Source organism: Vombatus ursinus, unplaced genomic scaffold (assembly GCF_900497805.2).
Source record: "Vombatus ursinus unplaced genomic scaffold, bare-nosed wombat genome assembly UNPS02014785.1, whole genome shotgun sequence".
Classification (NCBI taxonomy): Eukaryota; Metazoa; Chordata; class Mammalia; order Diprotodontia; family Vombatidae; genus Vombatus; species Vombatus ursinus.
In genome coordinates, this window is record NW_020954563.1 from 8026662 (window position 1) to 8041105 (window position 14444).

Below are 14444 nucleotides of genomic sequence, written 5' to 3' on the forward strand. Positions count from 1 at the left end.
GTGAGCAGAACCAGGAGAACATTGTATACAGTAACAGCAATATTGTACAATGATCAACTGTAAGTGACTTAGCTATTCTCAGCAATACAGTGATCTAAGGCAATCCCAAAGGACTCAAGATGAAAAATGCTATCTACTTCTAGAGAAAAAAACTCATGGGGTCTGAAGGCAGATTGAAGTATACTATTTTTTTCACGGGTTGGTTTTTGGTTTTTTGGAGTTTTTTTGGTTTGTGTTTTCTTTTACAACATGACTATTCTGGAAATATGTTTTGCATGATTGTACATGTATAACCTATATCAAATTGCTTACCATCTCAGGGACAAGGGAAGGGAGAGAGGGAGAGAATTTTGAGCTCAAATTTTTTTTTTAAATGTTAAAAATTGTTTTTACATGTAATTGGGAAAAAAATAAAATATTATTCAAAAAAATTGTTTTCCCTTTACGGACTCAATCAATGGCCACCCATTTCTGTCAGGACACCGCCACGCATCTAGTCTCCCACGTTCACAACTTTGGCATATCCTCAGCTCCTCATTCTCCCTCATCTCACATGTAAGCAATCTATTATCATGTCTCGTCATTTCCACCTTCACATCATCTCTTGTATACGTCCCCTTCTCACCATTCACAGTAGCCCTCACCCTAACTCAGACCTTCACCTCTTCTTACCTGAACGATTCCAATAGCCTCTTATTGGTCTCCCTTCCTCAAGCCTCTTTGTCCACTCCAATCCATCTCCACAGAGCTGCCAGAGTGTTCTCTTACACATAGATCTGACTGCATCATCCCCCTACTCAATAAATTCTAGGGGCTCCCTATGGAATCTAGGATAAAAGATAAATTCCTTGGTTTGGCTTTTAAAACCCTTCACAATCTGACTCCAACTTAGAATACAGTCGTCTCCATTTTTCCTGATCATCCCTGCTACAGTCAAGTCAAACCAGCTCTCTTGCTGTTCCTCACAAACAACCCTCCAACTCCCATTTCCATGCCTTTAACTGTCCAAAAGCCACGCCTGGAGCACCCTCCTTCCTAAACCCGGCCTCACAGAATCCCTAGTTTCTTTACAAACTCCGTTCAAGCACCGCATTCCCCACAAAGCCTTCTTTGATCTCCCAAGCTGCTCCTGCCCCCCTCCCCAAACCACCCTTACAGTGGTTTTAAATTTATTCTGTATATACCTATACGTACATGTTATCTCTCCCATAGAATATGAGCCCCTGAAGAGCAGAGACTACTTCATTTTTTCCTTTGTATTCCTAGGGTCTGGCACATAGGAAATGTTTAATTATTTCTTTATGATGAATTGCTTGCTTGCTTCCAGTTCAACCACTGTGAGCCAAGGAGAAGAGGTTTCTTTCTCACTTCTCCCATGCTAAATATCTCCATTTCCTTCAATCAATCCTCCAGTGGTATGACCCTGGGCAAGTCACTTAACCTCTCTCTGCCTCAGTTCCCTCATCTGTAAAATGGAGGTGATAGTAATGGCACCTACCTTCCAGGGTTGTTGTGAAGATAAAATAATATTTGTAAAGCATCTTGCAAACCTTAAAGTGCTATATAAATGCTAGCTATTAATATTTAATGAGATGATGAATGTAAAGTTCTCTGGTTTGTTTGTTTTTTTCAGACACAGGAGCTCATAGAAAATATCTACTAAAGCAAAGAGGAGTTGTAACCTGTATCAGCGGAGAATGGGCCCACATAATGAAGACACAGATCCTTGAAATATCAAGGTAAGTATATACTCACACAAAAGGCAGTATGGTACAGTGGAAAGAGCACAGTCTCTGCAGGCCGTAGACCCGGGTTCAAATCTCACCTCTAATGCTTATTATCTATGTGAACTTGGTCAGAGTCATTTCATGTCGATAGGCCTCGATTTCCTCAACTGTAAAAATGACCAAGTTGTAGTTGGCCTCTTAGATCTCTTTCAGCTCCAGGTCTGTGATCTATGCCTACTTAGGATCTCTAAGAGTCTTATGGTTCCACTGTATGACTGTGACTCATCTCACAGATGCTATACCGGACAGAACCCTGGACCTGGAATCAGAAAGACCTGGGTTCACATCCTTCTTCACACAGTTACTGGGAGAGCTGGGGCAGGTTATATAGTCTCATAGCCTCTACTTCCTCATCTGAAAAAAAAAGGGATGATAATAATAGCAAATGGGGTAATTTTTGTAAAGAGTTATATAAATGCAAACTATTGCTCTTATTCTCTCCTTCAGGACCTGTTTTTCCATCAGTAAAATGGGCACGATAATACCTGATCGGGCTACTTCATGGCACTGTTGCAAGAAAAATGGGATGACAGCTGTGACGCTATATGTGCTTTGTAAACGGCAAAGGATGTACAGCCCCAAGAAGATATTATTACTATCAGCATCAGCTTCAATGCTAAGTCTTTGACCCAAGTCAAGTCTGAAGTGTGGATTTAAATACTGCATCTGCACCAAGCCTGCTGGGACTGAAAGAGAATTTTTTTTTAATTTTTATTAATTAATTAATTAATTTTTTTTTTTGTGGAAAACAGTCCATCTGTGTTGTTAAAAACAAGGCAATCAGCCTGTTCCTGTGTCTGTATGGGGTGGGGCTGGATCAGAGAAGATCAGATTAGACCAGTTCAGACCATTCCAAGGAACACATGATTAGATTCTGAGTCATCATACCCAACTTCACAAAGGGGACCCTGCTCTGTTCTCTCTACAGACCCCAGAAACATGGGAGCCCTGTCCTCCTCCAGCCTATCAAGATACTGTCCCAGAGGGCTGCTTGGATAGTAGGAATACCTCTCATCCTGTTCACTCCAATCTGCTTAAATGGTCCATGACCAGATTTTGTTAGAAACCAAGCCCCAGAGGACTTAAACTCTTTCCTCCCTGACGCTGCTGCCTTTGGCCCCCATTGTACCGCCCATACTCACTTTCGTCACCCCTAGCAGGCCCAAATCCAGCCAGGATCTACTAACTCCTCTGGTGTCTTCTCACTAACCCTTCCCCACCCTTCTAGTTCTGGAACCATAATCAAATCAGCTCTGTCATTGTTCCTGGAAAAGGTGTGTCAATCTATTTCCATTTGGCTTTATCTTCATCTTTATCATATAATTTTCCAAAGAAACTGTACCCCTCCCTGACAACCACTCCCCTATATGCGTTTTCTCCTCCTACTAGAATGTAAGCTCCTTGAGGTCAGGAACTGTATTTGGTTTTGTATTTTTATCCCATGCCTTAGGACAATGCTTGGCCCACCATGTCTGATACATGTTTTTGGGGGAGGTATAGACCAGTAGTAGCTGGCCATGTGGATCATTCCAATTCAAAGAGAGACTGTGCACCAGGAAAAGAAGAGATTCCAGATCCCGAGGGGACTAAAGCTCAGTAGAGGGCAGGAACGGGTGCGCACGGGCAGCTTTGTTGCATTCCAGGGTATAGAGCAATCCTGGACCTTAGGCTGTGTGTCAAGCAAGGAGTAAGTTCAGAAGCAAACTGTCACTGCGAGCTCTAACTCTAGGAACAGAGAAGGGTTTCGGCTCCAGCTTCCAGCCCAACCTGAAACCTACAGAGGAATAACTACAGCAGGAATCCCTGACCAAAGTGGAGCCTACTGAACCAGCAGAGCTTTCCTGCTCCTGATGATGGCCGAGTCCAACACAAGTCTATTGAAACTCCAAATACTTACTAGCTGTGTGACCTTGGGCAAGTCACTTAACCCCAACTGCCCCCCCTAAAAAAAAAAGAAACTCCACATAGAGCAAACCCATAGGCCTATTGCACAGACCTATGCCCAAGTGAGGTATTTGCAGACCAGAGGGGCAGCAAACAAACTCTGTACTGGATCAGACCACTCTGGGGGCACTGAAAACCTGCAGACCTCCAGACTGAAGTGTCCCCAAGATCCTATAATAACACAGCAACAATACTCAATACTCCCAAGAAAGCAGCAGTAGGACAACCTAGACATTCCCTCCAGAAGTGCACAGAACCTGGCCCTAACTTAAAGTAGGCTAGAAGAAAAAGTAAACAAAAAAAGAATCCCATCATAAAAACTATTTTGGATTACAGGGATGTCCAAGACACAAATCCAGAAGAATAGAATGACTTCAAAACATCTATAAGCAAATCTTCAAAGAAAAATACAGCTTGGACACAAATTCAACTAGAATTCCCAGTAGAAATGAAACAAGAGGTTTGTTTGTTTGTTTGTTTGTTCTTAGGAATTAAATGTTTTTTTATAAATAAGAGCTCCAAAGGAGGAAAAAAACAGAAAAGAAATAAGAGTCATGGAAGAAAGACATGGAAAGAGAATTAACAGCTTGGCACAAGATGTACAAAATCTTACCAAAACAACAAATTCTCTGAAAAATGAGAATTAGTAGAAGCAAATGAATGCATGAAACAACAAGAAATATGAAAACAAAGTAAAAAGCCAGCAAAAAAATAGAAGCAAATATAAGGGATCTCATAGCAAAAACAACTGACCTAAGAAACAGATGGAAAAGATCTAATTTAAGAATCATTAGACTAGGGGCAACTAGATGGTGTAGTGGATAGAGCACCGGCCTTGGAGTCAGAAGGATCTGAGTTCAAATCCAGCCTCAGACACATAACACTTACTACCTGTGTGACCCTAGGCAAGTCACTTAACCCCACTGCCTAGCTAAAAAAAAGAATCATTGGACTACCTCAAAGCCATAACAACAACAATAGAGCATGGATATCATATTGCAAGAAATCATAAAACTCTCTTAGAACCAGAGAACATAGTAGGAATAAAAAGAATCCATCAGATATCTCCTGAAAGAAACCCCCAAATGAAAACTTCCAGGAATATTATAGCAAAACTCCAGAGCTTCCAGATTAAAAGAAAAAAAAATATTTCAATCAGCCAAAAAGAAAGAATTCAAGTCCTGAGGAGCCACAATCAGGATCACACACAATTTAGCAGCCACCACTATGAAGAAGTGGAGAACTTGGAATATGATATTCTAGAAGGCAAAGGATATAGGCTTACAATCAAGAATTATCTACCCAGCAGAATTAAACATATTCCTAAATGGGGGGTGGGGAGGAATGAATCTTTAATGAAATAGAAGACTCCAAACATTCCCAACGAAAAGACCAGGGCTGTGTAGAAACTTTCAAGTATAAATATGAGTCAAGAGAAATATAAAAAGGTAAACATGAACAATCATAAGGAACCAAAAAAGGATAAGTTAGGTGGTACAGTGGATAAAGCGCTGGGCCTACAGGTAGAAAGACTCAACTTCCTGAATTGAAATCTGGCCTCAGACACTAGCTGTGTGACCCTGGGCAAGTCACTTGACTCAACTTGTTTCAATTTCTTCATCTGTAAAATGAGCTGGGGAAGAAAATGGAAAACCACTCCATTATCTTTGCCAAGGAAACTCCAGAATGGGTCATGAAGAGTCTGACAGCTCTGAAAAACATTTGAACAACAAAAAGAACAAACCATTTACATTCTAATATGGAAAAATGATATAAGTGTTCCCTCTGAACATCACCAAGCATGATAAAGGGAGTCTAATTAGACAGAGGGCCTGGGAGTGGTTATGTTATGTTTTAATGATCTTAAAAGAAGAATGGAAAGGAAGATAAAGAGTAATACATTAGGGGAGGAAACAGAGAAGAGGGTTAGGGAAATTTATCTCACATCATCAGGGTGCAAAAGTAGACATCTCTACAAACAAGGAGGAAAAAGGAGGGAGGTATCTGAACTGGTCAAAGGAGGAAAAGATATATACAGAGTTTGGTATAGAAATACATTTTACTCAAAAAAGAAATAGAAGGGAAAGGGAATAAAGTGGAATTGGAAGGAGGGTAGATTAAAGAAGGAATTAATCTTATTGCAAGCATACTTTAAATAAGAATATACAAAAAATATTTATAGCAGCTCTTTTTGTGAAAGCAATGAGATGGAAACTGAGGGGATACCTGTTACCTGGGGAACAAATTATGGTACATAAATGTAGTAGAATACTATTGGGCTATAAGAAGTGATGAAGGGGATGATTTCAGAGAAACCTGGGAAGACATATGAAGTGATACAGAGTGAATAGAATCAGGAGAACAATTTATACAATAATATTGTAGACTTAGATTTTGAAAGACTTAGAAACTCTGATCTACACAATGAACAATCGCAATTCCAGAGGACTCACGATGAAATATGTTGCTCACCTCCTGATGGAGAGGTGCACACAGAGTGCAAAATTAGATTTTTTTATTAGTTTGTTTTAGATAAAGTCAATGAGGAAATTTATTTTGTTTAACTATACATATTTATAGCAAGTGTTTTGCTTTTCCTTCCTTTTTAATTGGGGAGTGGGGTAAGAGAGAAAAGGTAGATTTTTGCTGACTGAAAAAATATATAATTTATTTTTAAAATAATAATAATGCTTATCACAGTAAGAAACAAGAGGTAAAAGAGTTGTAGACTATACAAAAGTCTTGAGCCTGGATATCACAGATCCAGTTTTTGAGAAGAGATTCAGGAAGCAATGGATATGTCAGGCACCAAATAACATCACCAAATTATTAAATCTGCCATATTCTACTGGTAATTGAAGTAGAAGTCATTTCCAAATCAGCTGTCTTTGTACAGTCTGACCACCACCTTCTTAGAAAGAAGAGCAAAATCAATGCCCATTTGGAAGAAAATTTTAAAATGAGAAGATATGGCATGCAATTGAGGCACCTGTCTTATTTTACCAAGCCGATCACTCTGAAAAATAGAAAATGAGTAAGAGAATAGTCATGGACACAGACTACCATCATTTCCTAATGCAGTTTAGCCAAAGTAAATCACTTGCCATAATGAGACTAAAAGGGCATAGAAATCAACTCAGTCAGGAAATGGGAAGATATGATAGCCAAGGACATCACCAGTTTAGAATGAATGCAATATTCATTCTAAATTGCCCATTCAAAATGCTGTAAAAAATAATTAATATGATCTGTATAGAGAAGCATGGGAAGATTTATATGAACTGAGGTAAGAGTAAAATAAGCAAGACTCAGTAAAACAATATGAACGTCAATGTAAACGTAAAGAATAGCAACCAATCAAAACTGAATGCAACACTTGGCTTCACATGTATAATTTCTACCATATTACTTGCCTTCTTAACTAGTGGGAGGGGTAGGAGGGAGAGGGAGAATTTAAAACTCAAAATTTTTTTAAAAATTGTTTAAAAAAAATAAGCAAATAAATAAACAATTTTTAAAAAACTGAATGCTGTGAAATTTTAATGACCAAGCTTAGTCCCAAAAAAGAGATATAAGAAGGCCCCTCTCCCCCTTCTTTACAGCAGTGGGGACTATAGGTATGGAACACTATGTATGTGTGTATATGGACATATATACATTCAAACTTTTTGATATGTCAATTTTGCTAAACTTTTTTTTTCATCTTTTCCAGTCTTTGTTTTAAGGATGCCTCTCTGACATTGGGAGAAGGAAGGTCACATTGAGAAGTGTAGGTGATGTAAAAACAAAAGATATCAATAAAAATCTATTTTTTTTAAATCTCATAAGTGAGGAAAGGTTAGGAGCAGTTTCATAAAACGAGGAGCAGCAGAAGGAAAAGTTGACAGAATGATTGGTGAGAGACCTAACTAAGCCAGGTCACCTTGAGAGCACTTAAGAATGACACAAGGAAGAAGAAAAGAAACAGATGAAAAATAGAAAATATCTGTCAAGATTTATATAACAAAGTACTTTCTCCCTCAAGGATGGCAGAACCACCCCATGTGCCCACTGACATCCCAATTCCTAATGTGCTACATGAGAAAATGGAATTTCAGCATCAGATGACCCCTTGGGGACCAAGAAAAGAGCATCCTCTACCACTTACCCAAAGAGCAGTCATCAAACCTTTGCTTGACCACTTCCAAAAAGGGAGAGCTCCCCTACATCCTAAAGAAGCCCATTTCACTTTGGTGAGAACACTAACACCAGGCGTTTGCAACATCTACCTGAAGTTTCTGGTTCTGCCCTCTAAGGCCAAAAGAACAAATCTTCTGCACATGACAGCCTTTCAATACTTGACTACAACTATCATGGCTCCTCTGCATCTTCTCTTCTCCAGCTAACCATCTTCTGTTTCTTCAACTGATCATCATAGGACATGAATTGGAGCCCCTTCACCATGCTGGTTACCTTCTCTCAATATTCTCCAACTTTTATCAATGTTTTTCCTAAAATGTGGTACACAGAATTGAACATATACTCCAGATGTGGTCTGACCAGGGCAGGGTACAGTGGGACTTTCACCTAATTCTATACATCCTAAATCTATACATCTCTAGAATGTATAATTTTAGGCTCCCATCCTGCTGATGTCTCCTACTGAATTTGTGGTTTCCTAAAATTCCCAGATCTTTTTCAGACAAACCACTTACTAATCATGATTCTCCCATCTAATCTTGTAAAGTTAATTTTTTTAATCCAAGTTCAAGACTTTACATTTATCCCTTTTAAATTTTGTCTCATGAGATTCAGTCATGTTCTAGCCTGTCAAGATCTTTCTGGATCTCCACTATGTGTTAGCTATTTCTTTCAGCTTTGTGTCAAACACAAGTCTGATAAAGACACCAATTTCACTTTTATCCATGTTGACTGATAAAATATTAAACAGCATAGGGTCAAACACAGATCCCTGGGGCACTCTACTAAAGATCTTCTCCCAAAATGACTACTCTACAGCCACGAAATTAGTTCAAAATCCATATAATTGTATAGTTCCCTACCTCACCTTTCCCCATATTTTTCATAAGGGAGACTTTAATCAATGATTTGCTTAAAAAAAAAAAGGCATAGCTACAGCAACCCCTTAATCTGACCACTCAGTAATCATAGGGGGGAAAAGAAGGGAAATAAGGTTACTCTGACATGACCTATTCTTGATGAAATTATGTTGGTTCTCTGTGATCTTTTTCTGTCTTAGATATTCCTTAACCATTTCTTTAACAATAGGTTCTAGAACTTTGCCAAGATTTGTGGTCAAGCTCAAAGATCTACTGTTTGTAGGTTCTAAGCTCTTACCATTTTTGAAGATTAGCACAACATTTACCCTTCTCCTATCCTGCAAGATGGCTCCAGGCCTTTGCCATCTTTCAAATATCACTGATAGTCACTCAGCTAGTAAAAAAGGCACCAAAGAAAACATCTTCTCCTGTTTCAAATTATAGGAGGTAAGGTTACAGTATTTGACCTGAAGTCAGGAAGATCCAGTTCAAATGTGACCTCAGACACTTGCTAGGTGTGGGAATTTGGCCAAGTCATTTAACCTCCATCTGCCTCAGTTTCCTCAACTGCAAAATGAGAATAATAAATAGCACCTACTTCACAGGGTTGTTAGGAGGAGCAAACAAGATAACATTCATAAAGCGCTTAGCTTAGCACAATGCCTGGAACATGATAGTTGCTAAATGCTTGTTTCCTTCCTAATCAATCCCTCAATGCACTCAAAATGGTGTTGCCTTCAGCACTGCTCTCCTTATTTCATGTCAATAAGCATTTTTTAAATCACCAATTCTGTACAGGGCACTGTGCTAGGCACACAAAGGAAAAGAACAATAAATCTTGCCTTCAAAGAGCTTACATTCTTGAATTTTTCTGTGTCAAATAGAGGCCTTTTTTGCTGGAGGTTACAAAACTTTGAGCATTATCTAGGGGCACTCTCAGGAGATATGAAGGAGGGGAAGAAATTGGATGATTGGAAAAAAATTACAGATATTATTATTCTTGAAAAAAAGGCAATTCAGAAGATAGCAATAACTATCAGCCCATATGGCAGCTTTCCCATCTCTGCAAAATCTTTATGAGAAAAATCTACACACATATCAAGAGTATCTTTGATGAAGGAATGAGGAAGGAACAGGAAGACTGTCATGAACAACATTTTACAGCAGGAAATATTTTGCAGTTACATAAGCGACTAAAAAAGTGAAGAATAACCCAAACAGTAAGCGCGCTGCTTGTTGACTATGGAGAGAAGGCAGCTACTTCACTACAGGCAGAAAAAGAGGACAGTGAATAAATCACCAAGTCTTTGTTAAGTTCTTACTACAAGTCAGGCACAGTGCTTCAGTGCTAGGAATACAGACTGACAAAAATAATCCCTGCCCTCAAGGAGCTTACATTCTAATTGGAGAAGACAAGATGGGGAAAAAAAAATATATATATATATATAATTATATTATATTATATATATATAAAAGGAGAGAGTATGTGTGTAGATGGAAAGTAACCTTAGAGAAGGATCAGATTGTCAGACACACCAAGAGAGGCATATGGGGCAGGTGGCTCCTTATAAGGGGAGTCAAGATCCACAAAATACCAAAACCCACAAACTCATTCTCTACTGTTCCATCTGTGTTCAAGTATTTGGACCACCAAGTTTCCATTTTCGTTGGATGGTTGGTGGGCCCAGGTGATCCAATGGGCATCAAGCAATTCATGAACCTCTTTCAGTCTAGCTACAGGACTTATCCAACATTTCTTCATCAGATATGGGACAGAGCCTAGATTGAAACCCTAGCATTTCCTTCATATCTCTTCCTTCAGAGGTGAAGTTAATGAGCGTAGAGTTCACCGCTCTCTTGGTTCTCCTAAATGGCTGCCTACTCCTTCTTAGTTTTCTTTGCTATACTGTCATCTATACCATGGGAAGCTAGGTGGTACAGTGGATAGAGTACCAGGTCTGGAGTCTGGAAGATTGATCTTCCAGTGTTTAAATCTGGCTTCAGACACATACTAGCTGTGTGACTCTCGCCAAGTCACTTTCCTCTGCCTTAGAATCCTTATCTGTAAAATGAGCTGGAGAAAGAAATGGCAAACCACTCCAGTATCTATGCCAAGAAAATCCCAAAATGAGGTCACAAAGTCTAGGACACGACTGAAATAAGTGAACAGCAGCAGCAGCAGCAGCAGCAGCAACATCTCTATCAGATCAGTATCAACTTTGTGAGTTTGTTGGTAGTTTTAACCAATGACAGGGCTATACCCAGAACAACTTCCAACAACAAAAATAATCATTTTCAAGCATGTGGATTGTTTTAGATGGGCTTTTATTATCATTATTTAAATATTTCTAAATCTATTTCATACAAATCCTAACTTTTCTGTCTAAGCCTTTGGCAATATCACTTATTCAAGACACTGACCTTGTAAGAAGGAAGCCTTTTCCGTGCACCTCATCACTGATCTATATGAATGAATTGTTTTTTGAGGAATATGTAATAAAGCAACCAACTGAATTAAAAGATCAAAATCCCTGTGTCCCCTAGAGACAAAAGATGATGGAAAATTGACCTGAGGACAGCCTGGATGAGCTAAAGAAGACCTTTTTATTCCATAAAGCCAAAACACAATAATTCTGCCTAACTAATGGTAACTCCCATTCCTCTAGCACCTTCTAATTTACAAAAGGTTTTATTCAAAGCCCAAGGGGTAGGGAACCCACTTATTATTATCCCCATTTTATAAAAGGGAAAACTGACTGAGACAGGAAAAATGATTTGCCCAATGTCATACAAACGTGTTAAGAGGCTAACTCAGGACTTTTGACCCCAAACTCAGTACTCCTTCCATCATACAAAGCCACATATGTAAAGTGTACATCGGGCGTATGCTAGAAGGCCACAGATTTCAACATGTGGAGAAGTCCAAGTTAAAATATATCCTTTGCAGTATTTCATTACTTCCAACTCAAACTAGGCTTAGAAAGTTCATTCATTCAAGCTCTTGTCTCTCAGAAGTCTCCAGGGCACTAGTCTTAACAAGTAGATAAGGATGATTGTAATTAGCATATCAACTGTATGTAAATGGAGCTTCTAAAGCACTTGAGGGTACCAGAAAAGTTTCATACAATTTCAAACTGGAAGGGACCTCAGAGACTGTCTCCTGATTTTACTCTGAAGTATTTCAAACATCTCCCCTGTGGTCTTGTCCACATTATTGATTTGCCTAGTAGTCTGTAAAGAAAAGGTTCTGTTTTAAAATATAAACTTCAATCCAGCCTAGTTGGCTGATTCCAAGTCAGGGGAGTCTCCTACTTATACTGTAGTTATGAACTTGATGAATAAATCCAAGTTCACTGTCTCCATCCCCTCCAAGATTTTAAAGCCTTCCCTCTTAGTCTGCTATTTTTTTTTTCTTTTTCTTTGCTAGGCAATGGGGTTAAGTGACTTGCCCAGGGTCACACAGCTAGTGAGTGTTATGTGTCTGAGGCCAGATTTGAACTCAGGTCCTCCTGACTCCAGGGCCAGTGCTCTATTCGCTGCACCACCTAGCTGCCCCTACAGTCTGCTATTTTAAAGACTAAAGAGGCCTCACAGGCTCACAGATCTACAGTTGGAAGGGACTTCAGAGGCCAGATGGTTCAACCCCTCAATGAACAGATAAGGAAACTGAGGCAATGGGAGCCTTAACATACAGTTGGAGCCTAAGGTCATACATTAGGCAGGATTTGAAGCCAGCTTCAGAGTGGGTGCTCTATCCACCGAACCATACTGCCTACATCTTTTCGTATCTTTATTAACTATCTCCCTGTCTGTGATCCTTCTATCTTTTCAGCCTGTCTTCACACAATTATCTCTCTGCCTGTGATCAATCTATATTATTAAGCACTTACTATCTACTAGGCACTGTGCTAAACTCTGGGGATACAAAAAGAAGCAAAATACAGTCCCTGCCCTCAAGCAGCTTATAATTTAACGGAGGAGACAACAGGAAAACAAATATATACAAAGACAGCTATATACAGAATAAATGGAAAATAATTAAGAGGGAAGGTACTAGAATTAAAAGGGATTGGGGAGGTCTTCCTGTAGGTGGTAGGATTTTAATTGGGACTTAAAGAAAGCTAGCGTGTCGGTAGTCAGAGTCTTGGAGAGAAAACATTCCAGGCATGAGAGACAACCAGAAAGAATGCCCAGAATTGAGAGATGGAGTGTCTTGTTTGAGGAACTGCCAGGAGACCAGTCACTGGATTGAAGAATACCTATTGGGAAGTAGTAAGGCATAAGAAAATTGGAAAGGTAGGAGGGGGCTAGGTCATGAAGGGCTTTGAATGCCAAATAGAGCATTTTATATATGCTCCTGGAGGCAATAGTGATGGGGTATTTATACCCAACAGTTTTCAAGCCAAGACCTTTGCCCCTTGCCCCAAAAAGAATTTGGATCCCATTTGTATATGGGCCCCAGAAAACCCTTAAACTTTCTTTGACCTCACTCTGGTCTCAAATAGTTACCTGAGGCTATACTCCACTCAATGGCCTTTCCTTATCAACTCTCCCAATCTCCCTTTGAAAATCTAATGAAGCTTAGTCTTTGACCCTAGTATGTTTCCCACCTTTGATCTTATCCAGACTTCCATTCAAACCTCTTCCTTACAGTTCCCTTCATTATCTATTCCCATTGTCTATTCAACCTCCCTGACATTCCCATCAGAATTCTCCCTAAACTCACCCCAGTTTCAAGATCTTTCTCCCAGCCCCTCCTCTGAACACCCAAAATTACTTGAGTGTACGTAAGATCCACCCTGGCCCCCATTTAAATGCTGAGATTTCCTCATGCCCACTTGTCCTCATGCGTGTCACTAATGTTCAGATTCCTTAAGAGTCTGGCCTGTATGGCCCATCCCTAATAAACTTTGTCTGTGGCTGAAAGAAGATTTGGGTTGAATTCTTTCAGGCAGAGCCCACTGTGCCATTCTGGGGTCCCAGAACCCCAAGAATCCAGGCCTCATCAATAGGAAGCCACAGTTTATTGAGTAGGGGGGTAGTTGGGGGGATAACATGATCAGATTTGCATTTTAAGAAAATTACTTTAGTGGCTGGAGGATGGATTGGAGTGGGGAGAGACTTGAAGCAGGCTATTGAGGTGATGTGGACCTGCACTAAAATGGCGACAGTGTCATAGGAGAGAAGCGGGCATATCGAGAGAAGATGCAAAGGTGAAATGAACAGCCCTCGGCAACAGATTTAGCGGAGATAGTGAGGAATACTAGGTTGTGAGCCTAAGGGACTGGGAGAATAGTGTTGCCCTCCATAGCAACAGGAAAGGCTGGAGGCAGGGAGGGTTGAGAGGAAAGATAAAGAGTTGTTTTAGACATATTGAGTTTAAGATGTCTACTGGACATCCAGTTTGAGAAGTCTGAAAGGCAGCTAAAGATGCAAGATCAGAGGTTAGCAGAGAGATTGGGGCAGGAAAGGTAGAGTTGAGAATCATTGGCATAAAGATAGTCATTAAATCCATGGGAGCTGATGAGATCACCAAGGTGAAGTGGACTGAGTTGTCACAAAAAAAAAAAAAAAAAACAAAAAACATTCCCCCACCCTAGCCTGGCCTCCTTCCTCCCCTACCTCAAAGGATTGCTAATCATGATTGTAACTTCCCCTGCCTCAAAGGATCGCC